Below are 15,778 nucleotides of genomic sequence, written 5' to 3'. Positions count from 1 at the left end.
AAAAAAATAAAATTAGAGAATCAGGGAAACTACAAAAAATGCAAACTTACCAATGTATCTTGAATGAAAAGTATGCCAGAATTTCTAATTTAAAAAGTTTCACAATTATAACCGAAAATAAGCTGTTATCAAGTCATCTGAAAGTAATGGAGTTTGCTGTTTTATTTTGAGGTTTTTTGTTCTATTATGTGTTGTATGAGCAAGATAACTGATAGCAGAACTGACCAATCTGAAAGCCATACAAATGAGTGTTTGGTGGGAAATCTGTACTTCCATCTAATAGAGGTCCATTCATTGCTCAGTTCATGATAGTTACCATGTTGATTTAACTTAAATGTTTTAAACATACTGCTTTTTTTTGTCAAATACCTTATCTCCTTAGAATTTTGTACATGTATATTAAGTTAGTTTCATCTTCAACAGAGTTTGTAAGCATATGCAAGTAATATACACCTAAATATAGATAAGTAATCCGTATTTCCAAGGCTCTAGGAGAAGAAGTACTTTCAGCACACACAGAGAGTTCCTGAGCAGAGGCTAATAGCCGTTTAGATAATTGTTAACAAGAGCTTAGAAATGATTAACCTACATGCCTTTGCCATTTTTGTATTCAACAAGTCAATCACATTCCTGAACCTGCTGAAAGTCTGAAACAGACTGGTTTTAACACCACGACCTTATTATGGCCTTTGAATACTTAAAGGGGTCTTGCAAAAAAGATGAGGACAAACTTTTTAGCAGGGCCTGTTGGTGACAAGACAAGGAGTAACATTTTAAACTGAAGAGGGTAAATTCAGAGTAGACATAAGGAATAACTTTTTTTTCAATGAGGGTGGTGAAACACTGAAACAGGTTGACCAGAGATTTGGTAGATGTCCTATCCATGGAGACATTCAAGGCTAGGTTGGATAGGGCTCTGAACAACCTGATCAGGTTGGAAATGTCCCTGCTCATTGCAGGGGGATGAACTAGATGACTTTTAAAATCCTTCAAATGCAAGGAGGGGGTAGGCAAGTATTTGCTCTGCTTGTTTTCTCCTGTTTTGGAATGGGATGGAGAGAATTCAGCGATTTTCTATTGGAAAACCAAAGGGAAAAATATCCACACCATTTTTTATCATGTTACTCTGCTTCCAACCCCTATCACGTAGATTTTACGAAGTTTTTGGTCACTGATCCAGGAGAGTTACTGGAAATTTCATTTTAGAATATATATCAACACATTTCCTAGATAATGACTGTAGATATTTTGATCTTCTCTGTTGAAGGCCTAGCATATGTATATAGTAGCTAGAGGATATTCCATATTAGCTGTTAACACAGAAATGAGTGGGTGAAGATGATAGAGAGTGACATGTTCAAGAAGTTACTTTAAGTTTCAAATTCATTTCAAAACGGTTAATGATTTCAGTGGAGGTCAGATCCTTTACTTTTGCACAGTCATGTACCACATCAGTAAAAAATTAAGACAGGAAATTACAGTCCCAAGTTTCACTCCTGTTTAGACTAAATTAAGTTTACATAAGTAACATGCTTGTACTAGTATGGAAAAAGTAGGAGGGAAGGACATAATTTTCCCATTATGATCTGTTTTGAAGCAGCTTCTTGACTAATGAATTTGTACATATTCCACCTCCAACCTTCTGCATACCACTTTCCTTATGTGTTTGCAATACTAAGGAGTAATTATAATGACTAATGCAAGCCTCAGATGAAAAGGAGATCAGCTGAAAGGGTGTGTCAGCTGAAAAAAAGCCCAGATACATCAGACAGCTCATCATCTTCACATTTCATCTGACTTTTCAGCAGCCACCAGACTGAATGAGTAGCAGGATAAGGTCAACAGGTGAAATCAGACACAGCAGGAATCATTTCATTCATGGATCTTGAAGGTAAGACAACTTAAAGAGAGTACTGTATAGATCATTTTTCTTAATGGTTCATAAATATACACAGAAAATATGCATAACTGTACCCAAAAGATTAATTTGTTTGCTGGTGTCCTATTGTAGGGGCAAAGAATATATCAAACCTATTAGTCATTCTTTAACCAACAGTTTAAAGAATGTACGAAGATTTATCTCTTTCTAGGAAAAGAAATTTGAAGCACCTGTTTTCGAGTACTTACACTACACATTATTCTTCTTAAACTCTTCCTATGATCAGTAGAAGAATCACTTCTACAGACAGGATGTTTAAAGCATTTTAGTTAGATTTCTGCTCTGAAATTCTCCCAGATCACTTTCATGCCATTCAGTATGAATCTTGTCCCAAATGCCTAAGATAAGATAGCTAGGTCATTGAACTAAATCAAGTAGGTGAATTAGTTTTTCTAAATATTTTCCTGAGTTTAGGTTTGCGTCAGGACAGTAGAATAGAAGACCTAACAAATTGTGATCAAAGGGAGGGAGCACCTCTCCTGTGAGGAAAGACTGAGAGAGTTGCTATTGTTCAGCCTGGAGAAGACTCCAGGGAGACCTTATTGTGGTCCTTCAGCTCTGAAATGGGGCCTCTAAAAAAAAAAGGGAAAGACTTCTTAGCAGTGACTGTTGCAACAGGACAGGTATAATGGTTTTAAACTAAAAGAGGGGAGATTCAGGCTGCATGTGAGGAATAAATATTTTTACAATGAGTTTGATAAAACCCAGGGAGGTGACGGATGTACCATCCATGGAGACATTCAAAGCCAGGCTCGATGTGGTTCTGGGCAATCTGATCTAGTTGAAGATGTCTCTGCTTGTTGCAGAGGGGTTGGACTAATGACTATTTCATTTTTTAAGACTATCTAGGAGACTGGGCTCTGCAAAGGCCTTTAACAAGAATAGTTACAGTGAATAACCATTCACAAGGTGAGTTTAAGCATATTGCAAAACTATCAAAGTATGATAAACAGGTCTTAGATATTTGAGAAAAACAGGACCCTCATTGCAGAATTTCAACAGAATGAAATCTGTTTTTAAAATAGTATTTTACAATAGAAAATGGAAGTCCAGAAGCAGGGCATATTCAACATTCATTAAAGACTTCGAAAGCTATATACTGCAGGGTTACAAAACGGACTTTCTGATTATTGCCACTGGAAACCAAAACTTTTAACTGAGAAGTTGGGGAAAGAGGAGGAAAGATGGTTAAGCGGAAGGTTAAGGGGAAGGTTAAAGTTAAGGGGAATGGGAAAGGGAAAGAGAAGGGAAAAGGGAAGAAGAAAGCAAAAGAAAAAAGGAAATGAAATGGAAAGAGGAAGGGGAAGGGAGATGGGAAAGGAAAAGGGAAGAGGGAAAGAAAAAAAGAAAAATTAATGTAAGACCTCAGTATACTACCATGCAACAATTAAAACCAAAGATTAGTTACTTCCTTTAGAAACAGGTTTTAGAAACAGATTTTAATATCGAAACCTGAGACACAGAAAGGCCAACTGGCTTGCCCCAAACAACTCACAAAGCCTATTCCACTCTCACTGCCAGAAAAATTGACTTCAATCTAATTCATATACAAGGTCACCCTTCTTAGAGGTCCAGATTTAGACTATGCTTTTTGCATTTCAGTTAAGAATTTGCATTTCATAATAATATGCAACTAAATGTCACTAACTCCGCCAAATGTAACCACTTCTTTTTACATCACACTTATTTTAGTTAGGCTGAGAAAGTTGGGGCTGTTGAGCCTGGAGAAGAGAAGGCTGCGTGGAGACCTCATAGCAGCCTCCAGTATCTGAAGGGGGCCTATAAGGATGCTGGGGATGGACTCTTCATTAGGGACTGTAGTGATAGGACAAGAGGTAACGGGTTAAAACTTAAACAGGGGAAGTTTAGATTGGATGTAAGGAAGAAGTTCTTTACTGTTAGGGTGGTGAGACACTGGAATGGGTTGCCCAGGGAAGCTGTGAGTGCTCCATCCCTGCTGTTGTTCAAGGCCAGGTTGGATGGACCCTTGGGTAGCATGGTTTAGTGTGAGATGTCCCTGCCCATGACAGGGGGGTTGGAACTAGATGATCTTAAGGTCCTTTCTAACCCTAACTGTTCTATGATTCTATTCTATGATTCTAAGTCATAATGAGTAAAAACAACTTGTGTACTCACACTGAAACCCTCAACTAGTCAGTTGGAGAAAATTTTTACAGCTGAGCATAAACTTCTGAAAATAGCAAGTTTTAATGGAAATGCTGACCAGCCTTTCATGCATGCCTCTGAATAATGAAAGATTCCTGGCTAGCTCACTTTCTCATTGCCTTCTAACCATTTTTTTCCGTTCATTAGTAGAACATCATATAACTTAACAGAAATTAACACATGTAAAGAATGTCATCCCAGAGGGATTTCTGGAACAAAGGAATATTTTTATATAGTTGGCAGTTTTGGTAAGAGCCCATTTTCTAATCTACAGTAGTTGTTAAATTCACAAAGAAATGAATTCTCTTTCTTCAGGTTTTTAACCAAATACACCATTTCTTGGCTTTGTGTCTTGGCCTTGTGGATATCTTAAATGCAAATAAAAGCACAAAATCCCACCCTCCAAGTTTCTGATTATTTTTTTTTAATAGCTCAGTCCCTGAGGGGCTCAACTTGTTATTGAAATTGTTTTCTTTAATAGGGATTTTGTGCTTTTCCCCTGGATTATTTTGCTTACTAGGAGTGGTGAATGCATGCCAGTTCAAAATCAAACACTGGGGCAAATGCTACAAACACATTGCCCAACATGTGGTCAGCATTTAGACAAGTATATAAAACAGAGGATTATTCTGAGAGCTGCAGAGAACACTCTTCATTCAGTTTTACAGCAGATAAATTATCTATCTCATAATTTAGATTATGCTGACAGTTTCATTATGTATTTCCAGTGCCCAAAATACTAATAAGTGTTGTAGGTTTGTCCCAGTTCAGCATACAAACTAAATTTTGCCTTCAGATGAATGCTGAACAAACACAATGAAGGGCAGATGTGTTCTATAGGATCTTGGCACTGTCAGCTCTCACAGCGTTTGAACTTTGAATTTATTTCAAAAGCCTGAAAGCTTATTTAGCTGACAGAAAGGAGGAAGACAGAGAGGATCTAATTCTCCTCACACATGTTTTAAGCCATTGTTGGATTGCTGATTTCATTAGAGTTACTTCTGATTTACATGGCTGTCAGTGACAGCATACAGTTTATATAAAACTGAATTAGAAATTTAAGGTTTATTTTGCCAGATTTCTGATGTTACACCCAGCAGGATACTATTGAAGTTATAAGCTGGAAAAATAACTTGCTAAAGGAAGACAGATCAAGAAACAATCTAAAGGGATGGTGGTTACTGAGTTTCTTAAGGATTAGCTTTGGTGTTGTGTTTGCTTATGTTTTTTCAAGGTTAGTGCATAAATTGGCACAAAGTACTTTACTGAGTGTTAGCCTGAATTCCAAATCTTTTCAAACATCACAATTTTTCAATAGCCTCTTATCACACCAAGTGGTGACACTAACTTTGTCTGTGTCAATCTTCTGTAAGTGCATGTTGCAATTTCAATTTTCCATCTATCATCATGCCCTGAGCAAATCATCATAATGTAGAATCATAGAACGAGTTAGGGTTGGAAGCGACCTTAAAGATCATGTAATTGCAACAGCCTTGCAGACCAGGTTGCTCAAGAGCCAGTCCAACCTGGCCTTGAATACTGCCATAGTCAGGATGTTGACAGTTTCTTTGGGCAACATGTTCCAGGGCCTTACCACCCTCATAGTGAAGAACTTTTTCCTAATGTCTAATCTAAATCTCACTTCTGTCAGCTTAAATCCATTCCCCCTAGTCCTGTCTCTACATGCCCTTGTAAGTTTCTCTCCAGATTTCTTATAGCCCCTTTAGGTACAGGAATTGTTATAAGGTCTCCCCTGAGACTTCTGTTAAACTGCAATGTATTCTGCTGAAATGAATCCATCAGAGTTAAAGTTTCCAGGCTACTCCTTCTCTTTAGGATACTTAATTCATCCAGCTTTAGGCACTTGGCCATCTAGCAGCTCCAGTTTCCCACTACATGCAATGAAGAATAGATTCCACTTAAGAATGATTCAAAAACATAAGTAGATTCCTAGTTTAGATAGACTTCTGAAGGGATCTATTTCTCTACATTAACTGAATGGGTTCATTTGCCCACATAATTAGCCAGCTGAACTGACTGTGTGCTGCCACTCTTAATCTGATGTTAAAAATTCTTGGTACAGGACTTTTAATTTCCTGCACAAATTCTTTGATTAAGATCCTTGTAGCTGTTGCAGTCACAAGGGTATGTATTTCATTTTCCTCAGCTGTTCTTTGGAAGAAAGCACCTTCTTCATTGCATTCCCTTAAAATCATGGTCTGATTTGCCATATTTATAGTAAAGTCAATTGACTTGTGAGCTGAGTAAAATCGTTCCAGTTTCTATGACATCTCATTTCAACCTGCATTAAAACATTAGGGATCACTATATTATTCTTCAAGCCCACTTGTCATTGTTGGGAGATCACTCATAGGTTCTGTCTATGTGGGAAGAACTAGGAGATAAGCAGTGAGCCTGAGGAGAAGGTGGTTGTCTCATGTAAAGATCATTGACTTTACAGTATTCATGACATCTCTCTTACCCTAGCACCTAGCTGAAGACCATGCCCATTCCACCAAAGAGGAAGAAGAGTCAACTGAAGTAAGCTCTGTTTTTTGTGTCTTCAAAATTCTTAGATACTGTGCAAAGCAGGGACATGCAATTCTGAGCAGAGCTTTTTTCATTCTCATTCACATTCTCTTTTCAGTTTAATTTTATTAATGACAGGTCATATGGTTCAACTCTTACTGACTGACATCCATAGAAAAGGTACAAGATTTCCAGGGAAGAAGGATAAACATCATAAAAACTGTCATATCTCTCTTCTCTTTCAATTTCATTCTCAACTGTGTCAGTAACTTCAGCATTATTTACATACAATGAACAGATTTAAGATACACAGGAAGATCCTTAAATATGTTGTGTTTATTTTGAGCACGTTCTGTAAAAGCCTTACACTAAAAGCATGAAAAATGAGCACCCGCAGGAGTGTAATCCCAGTTAGACATTGTGAGATTGCATAGTATTCTTAAGAAAAGGTCAGTTTCTGGATATTACTGGGGCCACTAATATACTGTACGACTCTCTGTGGGTTTTAATCTTGAAGTTAGTTGCTAAGACTCTAGTTAGAATCAATTTTCTACTCAATTTTCATGTTACTCATCAGAAAAAAAGCATCACTGTTCAAAACTGTTGATGCCTGGCAGCAACCAAAGTAGCAAGAACAGTATCTCAAGCCCTGCTTTCTGTTTCAGTTAAGAAAGCTAATCTGCCCTTGAAATCTTGAGAAAATATTGTCAGTGCAAGTTGGAATTAGATGTAAGCAGTCATTTGTAATCAATCCTTTCTAAACTCACTCTGGAAATAGTTAATTAGGGGAAGATTCTCACTTTTACACTTCAACAATCTAAAGAAAATAAAACCAATCTGGAAGACTCTCCAAAAACAACTCTGCAGAAAGAACAAACCCCAAGAATGAAACAACAACCTTTATCCTACCTATCCCAAATCCCCAGAGAGGATGTTCATGATATATCTGTAGCTCTTTGCTCACCTGTCATGTGGGGGCTGTTAGCGGGTAAGTTAGAGCTGCCTGAGAAAGAAGAGGATTGTTCCAATCAGTGTCATACTGGGAAGGAAATTACTGGCAAGCACCTCTGTTCCACTTATTCCCTCCCACCTTGCCAACACAATTTAAGAAAAGCAAACTCGCATACTCCATTGTGCTAAAATCAAAGGCCACTTCAAGAAAAATTAACCCCATTGCTCTCAGTCTAATCTGGAGAAATAAACACAAAAATTTCAAAAGAAACACATCTTCTGCAAATTGTGTTCCTGTTTTTATATTGCCTATGTCAAGAAATGAGCATTCAGGCTGGAAGTGATTACCAAAATCACAATGGATTTTTTTTAACTTTGCACTGTTTCATGTATGCTATCGTGAAACTTTTTTCAAAAAAATTATATAACTCCAATAGAAAATCATATTTGCTTGCTTTTATTTCATTTACAGTAAAAAATTGAAATACAATATTGCCTATAGTAAGAGTTGATAAGTCATCTTCTCTTTTGCTTCTGTAAAGTTCTCTTTATACGTTCATCTGAATTTATACATATAAAATGTATTAATATTGCAGTTCTTATAGATTAAGTTATCTGTAATTTGCATCAATAAAAGTCAGCACTTCAAGTAGCTTACAATGTAAAACACTGATCCAACTCCTTTTAAAATCAATGGGCAATCCTATAAACCCTACAGGTGACATAGAAAATATAATATCTATAATAAATAATAGATGTAGGTCCTCTACTATTTGTCATTCAAAATTGACCTCAAGTGAATAGCAAATAGATATGGTTTTTGATTCTATTCAATTTAAATTCTATAATATCCATTCCATAATTCTTTTGCTGCACAGGACATCCAAGTCAAAAAAAAAAATCCCTATTTTCATATACTTTCACATGTTTCTACAATGCTTAGGTTTCTAAATTTGTTTGTCAAAGACAATAGAGGAAACTGCGGAATATACAGTTTTATATGTAGGGCAAACTGTTAAAAAACATTTATTTTGTACTTTATAAAGTTATATGAAACTTTGGTGTGGAACAGATATATGATACTACAAACTTGAATCAATGACAATTACTTTCTCTTTGGCAAATCACAAGACTTTATTTGATACTGCACATTCCACTTTCTACATGAAAGGCCCATATTCATACCTTACAGTCAGCAGAGCATTCATGAAGCTCAGAATTTGGCCTGCAATATATATACACTAGGATGCAAAGACAGTCTCTCTCCCACATATGCTATATGAAACTGAGGAAAGACAGAGGCAGGTAGGTTTTCTTCAGTGTCATTAACAAAGTTTAGTGTATTAGTTTTTCAAGCAATTGCTTAGATAGTGCTAGATGGAGAAAGTTTGGAGACACAGTAAAGAAAAGCTTAAGGGTTTGTGCCTGAGGAAGAAACAGATAAGCAGGCGATTGTAGTTGCTACTGCTGACAGACTGAGGATTGAACCCTGATGAATTAGCAAATGTGATAATGTGAGACTAAATACTTAGGACTTGAAAAAGAAAGGGCTGAAGATGATGTGGTGAGGAAGGGAGAGCCAGGGAGAGGCAACAAGCACAGATAGGGCATGGTTAGATCAACGAATCGAGAAGCAGATTCTAGCAACTGTGTTGAATGAAAATGTGTCTCAATGTTTTTTCATACAAAATATTTGCTGCAATAGATCTTACATTATGTGTAAGTCACTTTTGTTAGGCTAACATTGCTTTTATTGCAAGAGTATCTCACTGCTGGGTTTTATAAGGATTACTCATTAATTTTCAAACTTAAAGCTTCTGCATCTTTTCATTTGTTTTGGTTTGGGTTTGGGGGCTTGTAACTGTTGTTTGCAGCGGTGTTTTTTTCACTCTCACTTTTAAACTCCAGACTAGCCCACGCATTGAAAAGATCCAAGCCATATATCTGTTCTGTAATCACTTCATTACCGCTAAGTGGGAAATTATCTCCAGGTATTTTCCTGATTCTTCATTGATAACACTGAGGCAAGAGGTTGTTCTGCCATTTTTAGCTGCTTTTGGGAGCAAAAATGTACCATGCAGAGAGAAGCTGCATTTACTGTCTGCTGTTTCCTCTGTTATTTAGGATAACAACTATGACAGATTACATGTGGATGTTGAATTTCTCCCCAAAATATGTAGTAGTATCAGTTTGTAGATTTTTATTTTATTTGACAAGAAGTTGCTCAATCCTTGAGGGAGAAAAACTTCAGTTTTACTTAGCTTAGCTATTTTTAGATGTTTCTCTTTATGCACAGCATGATTCCTCTCATAGGACAGCTTTTCTCAAAACTGCTAAATGACATAAAAATCTGATGGATATACTAAAATGCAAGTTCACTTTCACATGTCATATATATGGTGTCACATGTAGTGACAACTAAGATTATTGAGTACTATGACAAATAAGTGGTCATCTCTGGATTCAAATACACTGATACACTAGTTCTGCAGTGGTTAGCTCATACATTTTATCTTCTCTTCCTTTTTTCTTTTTTCACAGAAAAAAAAAATGCAAAAAAAACCCTGTATTTTTAGCTCCAACTTTTATGAGGAAAGGAAAAAAAGTAAAAAGGAAAAGAAAGGAAAAGAAAGGAAAGGAAAGGAAAGGAAAGGAAGGAAGGAAGGAAGGAAGGAAGGAAGGAAGGAAGGAAGGAAGGAAGGAAGGAAGGAAGGAAGGAAGGAAGGAAGGAAGGAAGGAAGGAAGGAAGGAAGGAAGGGGAATAACAAATTAGAAAATAATGATCTGAACAAACATGTTTCATGGATGTCTGCCTGAATCCAAGAAGAAAATGGAATGGGTTTTACCTACTGCTTCTCACTGTGGCTTTTGCTAGCTTGCTGCTGCCAGAGAATGCCAACTCATCTACTATTTCCAGGGCGTTTGGGAAAATTGCTTCCTGACCAAGGATAATAAACCCCTGGAGATGGGAGCTCGAAGTTTGACCTTTCCAAACACTGTTGTTCTGCCTCCTAGCTGAAGTGTGTTAGAAGTATCAAGTGCTCAGTGGCTTGACCAGCAGTCTCCTCAGCCTCTAAGTCTGGTCCCTACTCAGGACCCAACACCCTCTGCATTTTTCCTTACCAGGCAAGGCAGACTGAGCACAAGTTCCCTGTGAAGCCTCTCTGCCTTTGCAGCTGCTTTTCATATTACCTATTCCCAGTTGACCTGTTTGCCCAGTTTCGGACACATGAAGCTGCATTCTGTACTTATCCTTTGGGGTACCACCTGAGCTGCTGTGGAGTTGATGCCCCAACAGTCTGCTAGGAAATTTAGAATCTGACCTGAGACTGACGCCACACAAGGAAACAGACAGCAATCAGTGAACATCTTCAGTGTTATACTCATCAGAAACTTGCCAGATACTCTTGCTTCTTCTTTCATATTTTTAAAACTGTCACATGAAAACAGTATATATTAATTCCAGTGTCCTGGGTTCAGCAGTAGCAGTCATTTTTCTCCTTCTTAGTAGCTAGTGCAGTGCTATGTTTTTGACTTTCAGTCTGGGAACAATGCTGATAACACTGACATTTTTAGTTGCTGCTCAGTAATGTTTACTCTGATCAAGGACTTTCTGAATCTCATGCTCTGCCAGGGAGGAGGGGAAGTCAGGAGGAAACAGAGACAGGACACCTGACACAAACTATCCAAAGAGATATTCCATACCACAGCCTGTCATGCCCAGGATGTAACTGAGAGTTACCCCAAAAGGGCAAGTGCACTGCTGGGTCTGGCTAGGTATCGGTCAGCAGGTGGTATTGTATTCTCTTCCATTGTTATTTCCCTTATCATTATTATTATTGGCGGTAGTAGAACTGATTTGTGTTATACCTTAGTTACTGGACTGGTCTTATCTCAACTCATGGAAGTTACATTCTTTCGATTTTCCTTCCTATCCCACCGGGAGTTTGGTGAAGAAAGGGAGGTGAGGGGGGAGTAGAGTGTGTGGTTCTGATTTACGGCCTGGGCTTAAACCACGACACCCAAGTTATTCATAACTGTGAAATATGTACTGTAATTAAGCAAGCCAAACAGTTAAAACCTCTTTGGTATGGAGAACAACGGCTGAAGTACAAATATGGAGAGGCCTGGCAGATTGTATCACACCCCCACCAACCTGCCAAGGTAAGCACCATGTGCTTATCATGGTGGAAGCAACCACTAGATGGCTGGAAATGTATGCTGCCACACACCACTGCCCGAAACACTATCCTGGGCCTTGAGAAACAGGTTTTGTGGCAACACAGCACCCCAGAGAGAGCTGAGTCAGACAATGGGACTCATTTCCAGAACAACTTTATAGACATTTGGGCCAAAGAACATGGCATTGAGTGGGTATAATCACATCCCCTACCATGTGCCAGCCTCTGGGAAAATCAGAAGGTGCAATGTGCTGTTAAAAACTACCCTGAGAGCAATGGGTGGTGGGACTTTCAAACATTGGGATATACATTTACCAAAAGCCACCTGGCTGGTCAACACCAGAGAATCTGCCAACAGGGCTGGCCCAGCCCAGTCAGAACTTTTACATACTGTAGAAGGGGACAAAGTTCCCGTGGTGCACATAAAGAACTTGCTGGGGAAGACAGTCTGGGTTATTCTTGCTTCACATAAAGGCAAACCCATTCGTGGTATTCTTTTTGCTCAGGGACGCAGATATACTTGGTGGGTAATGCAGGAAAATGGGGAATTCTGATGTGTACCTCAAGAGGATTTGATTTTAGGGGAAAACAGCCAATGAACTCAACTGCATGCTGTTGCCTGCTGTGTAGCACTTTTATAGCCCACCAACTAGATGTCTCCAGATCATCAGTGACTGGCCCTGACTTGCGTCCAACCATCATCCCAACAAAGAATGAACTTTGATAGAACCAGACGAGTTCTGTGGTAAAGGAATGATCAGCATCAGCAGGCAACAATCCAACGCTGCACACAGCCTTTCCTGCCCTAAAAGACTGTTACGAGAGATCATGGACCAAATGGACTCAGCAGCTTTATAGGGATTGATCCATGCACTAAGGAATGATATCTCTGTCTTTGAGTGTGTGTGGATATATATATATATATATGAGAAAAGAGTGATGGTATATTGAAAAAGTGTGGGATCTGAGCATGATGTGAATGGTATGGAATATGGGGTGGATACTTTCCTGGGTTCAGCAGTAGCATTCATTTTTCTCCTTCTTAGTAGCTAGTGCAGTGCTATGTTTTTGACTTTCAGTCTGGGAACAGTGCTGTTAACACCAATGTTTTTAGTTGTTGCTAAGTTGTGTTTATTCTGACCAAGGACTTTCTGAGTCTCATGCTGTGGGAGGGAGGAGGAGCATGGGAAGCCAGGAGGAAGCAGAGACAGGACACCTGACCCAAATTAGCCAAAGAGGTATTCCATACCACAGCACATCATGTCCAGTATATAAACTGGGGACAGTTACCCGAAAGGGCTAGATCTCTGCTCAGGTCGGGCTGGGTATCGATCAGTAGGTGGTGGGCAGTTGTATTCTCTTCCCTTGTTATTTCCCTTATCATTATTATTATTGGTGGTAGCAATACTGGTTTTGTGTTATACCTTGGTTAGTGGACTGCTCTTATCTCCACCTGTGGGAGTTGCATTCTTTCAATTCTCCTTCCCATCCCTCTGGGAGAGAGGGGAAGAAAAGGGAGAGTGAGCTAGCTTCTGTGTGGTTCTGGGTTGCTGGCTGGGCTTAAACCAGGACATTCAGTTAAATATTTTTTCCTTTTGTTTTCTTTATTATAAAAAGAAAATAATTCTGATTTCCTTTTTTAATTCCTGGTCACAGGCTTAAAAAAGGACAGCTTTTTTTTCTCAAAGTCTTGGGATTCTGAATAAATCTATAACAATTCCACTGGAAAAAAAAATCATCAAATGCCTTGTGGACTTTTGCTCACTGTGTAGGAGTGGAGGCACAGGGAAAATATATTCTCAACATTCATTTTAAAAGAAATTACTTACATGTGGGTGTGAATCACTTTTTTAATGCTGTAAAATCTACTCCCTACCAAGGTCTATATTGAGGATGTTACTCTTATTAAAATCCAATATTTTTCTAAAGAAAAAAAGGTGAAAAATAAAACCAAATAAATCCCCAAACCTTTAATAAAGCTGAATGCAAAAAGGTTGCAGAAGTCACAGCCATCTCCAAATTAGTATATATTTAAATATGATTTAAAAGATACCTTTTCCTTTGCATTTGTACAGGGCAGAAGCTGCAAGATGCCTGGCAACAGTATGTGGAGACAGGAAGAGCCTTTCAGTACATCTGCAAACTGCAAGTACAGGTGGGTGTGGGGAGAACAGCTGGAAGATCAAGAAGAAACAGGGACATCATGTATCAAACTTCCTTCCTAGGCGGCTTCTGGAGCAGCAGGGCTCTTTATTATGATTTTAGAATAAGCTCCTACTCACTCACTGATTTCTTTGAGACAATATCTTACAGTCTCAAGAACTCTCTGTGGGAAAACAGTCAAATCTGAAGGAAGAAAATATGAAGGAGGCATGAAAATTACCTTCAAAATATGCAAAGAAGGGAGCAGTCTCCATTGAGGTGGAAGCTAGGATAGAAAAAAAAATAAAAATACTAAACTGCAGCAAAGACAACTTCCATTAGATACTCGGCAGAACTTTTTAAAAGTGAGGACAATGAGTCTCAGTGATAGATTATTTGAAAAGGGCTATATTCTGGCAAGCTCTAAGAGCCATTTAGAGAAGCATCTGACGCTAATGACATGACTAGTTCTTATGCAGTTTTGGCACAAGAAGGTGGACTACATGAATCTTCCAGATCTATGAGTCTGTGTGCAAAACAATAGTCACAGCTAATCTCCATTTGCAGGTTTGCTCCTGCCAAAAAATAAAGGCTAGAATAAGGTGACTCTGAAAATGTGGCTCTTCATCTATCTACCAGCATGGTTCCAACTGGTGGGTTTCTCTCCATGTCAAGCAGAGAGGACCTTTGTTTGCATCATCTCATCCAGGTCACATAGAGAAAAATGATTATAATTCAGTTTCTCTGCATTGCAGGATAAAAAGCTGAATGAACCCTGCTGGGATTCAACCCACGTTCCAGAGAGTCTAGATATTTCATATCTGATGCTTAAACCTCTAACCAAATACAATTTCTGCTAGGAGATGTTCTGGTGTGTGGTCAGATTTTATTCTGTTTCTGTATGAAATTCACCCCCAGGTTTCAGAAATTCCTACATTTTACCAGCACACTGAAATCCTGGTCATTTGCATGCTTTTGAAAATTAGAGGTAAATATATCAACATAACAGATGCAATGGTTTTTTTTTTTAATTATTTTATCCTCAACACCATTCTATCGAGATCCTCAAAAGCATTAGATTTATGCCTGCTCAGTATCTAATGCTCAGTTATTAATTCACTAATGTCTGTAAAGCCCTTTGAAGATAATAAACATTACATTGTAGAACTGCTAACTGATGCTTGGATGCTACTGTTACTGCTGTTGAAGCTGTTAGAAAATATGCTTGGAACACATCCCCAAAGGCACATGATGAGAAAAGGTCATCTAGGGCAGCAGTTTATGCACAAAGGAGTAAAGCAGACTGAAATTCTGGAACTGCATTGTTTTCTTAATGCAGAGTCCAAAAATCATTAGTTATGAGACCAGATTTCTTTTTTCCTTTAAACAAAGTATGTTTAAATATTAAATAGATCAAAAGGGAAAAAAATCAGTACAAGGAATAATTTAAAACAATAAGGTGAAAAGCATTTCCCACTAGCTTCTGGGAGGTCAGGGCACTATGGTATCTGTCCTTCACTCCAGTTATTTGCACGTGGATGGGAAGATAAGTTTGAATGTGAAAAGTGCATCTGGAATAAACAGCACTTTGGGCATTTACAGAGAATAGAGACGTCTGTAATGGCATTCCAGCTCTGACTATAGGGTAATACCTTTTGGGTCTTGCTATTGCACTGGTCTGCTTATGGCTCCACAAAGATACCCTTTTAACCTCTCATGGACTTTTCATGGGCTGCAGCCAGAACCCTAAGTTAACATCTAAGAAGATGTCAGCAGGTAGGGCTTTGCCTCCAGGCTCTGGCATCTAGCTGCTTGCTGTAAGGGCAAAAATGCCTTTATAGTATCCCCTTCATAGTATCCTCTCTGGTTT

At 38.4% G+C, this 15,778-nt stretch overlaps 1 long non-coding RNA gene across 1 annotated transcript; it reads left to right on the top strand.

Moving 5' to 3' along the window:
• The first annotated feature begins 1,794 nt into the window (after positions 1–1,794).
• LOC115946810 (uncharacterized) lies at positions 1,795–14,987 on the top strand. The gene is made up of 4 exons (XR_004080833.2): positions 1,795–1,891; positions 6,593–6,646; positions 13,842–13,921; positions 14,664–14,987. It is a non-coding gene; the product is annotated as an uncharacterized lncRNA (long non-coding RNA).
• Positions 14,988–15,778: the final 791 nt, after the last annotated feature.

Source organism: Melopsittacus undulatus, chromosome 1, assembly GCF_012275295.1.
Source record: "Melopsittacus undulatus isolate bMelUnd1 chromosome 1, bMelUnd1.mat.Z, whole genome shotgun sequence".
In the NCBI taxonomy this organism is placed as follows: domain Eukaryota; kingdom Metazoa; phylum Chordata; class Aves; order Psittaciformes; family Psittaculidae; genus Melopsittacus; species Melopsittacus undulatus.
Note: the sequence above shows the minus strand (reverse complement) of the source record. Positions and strands in the feature narration are given on the sequence as shown.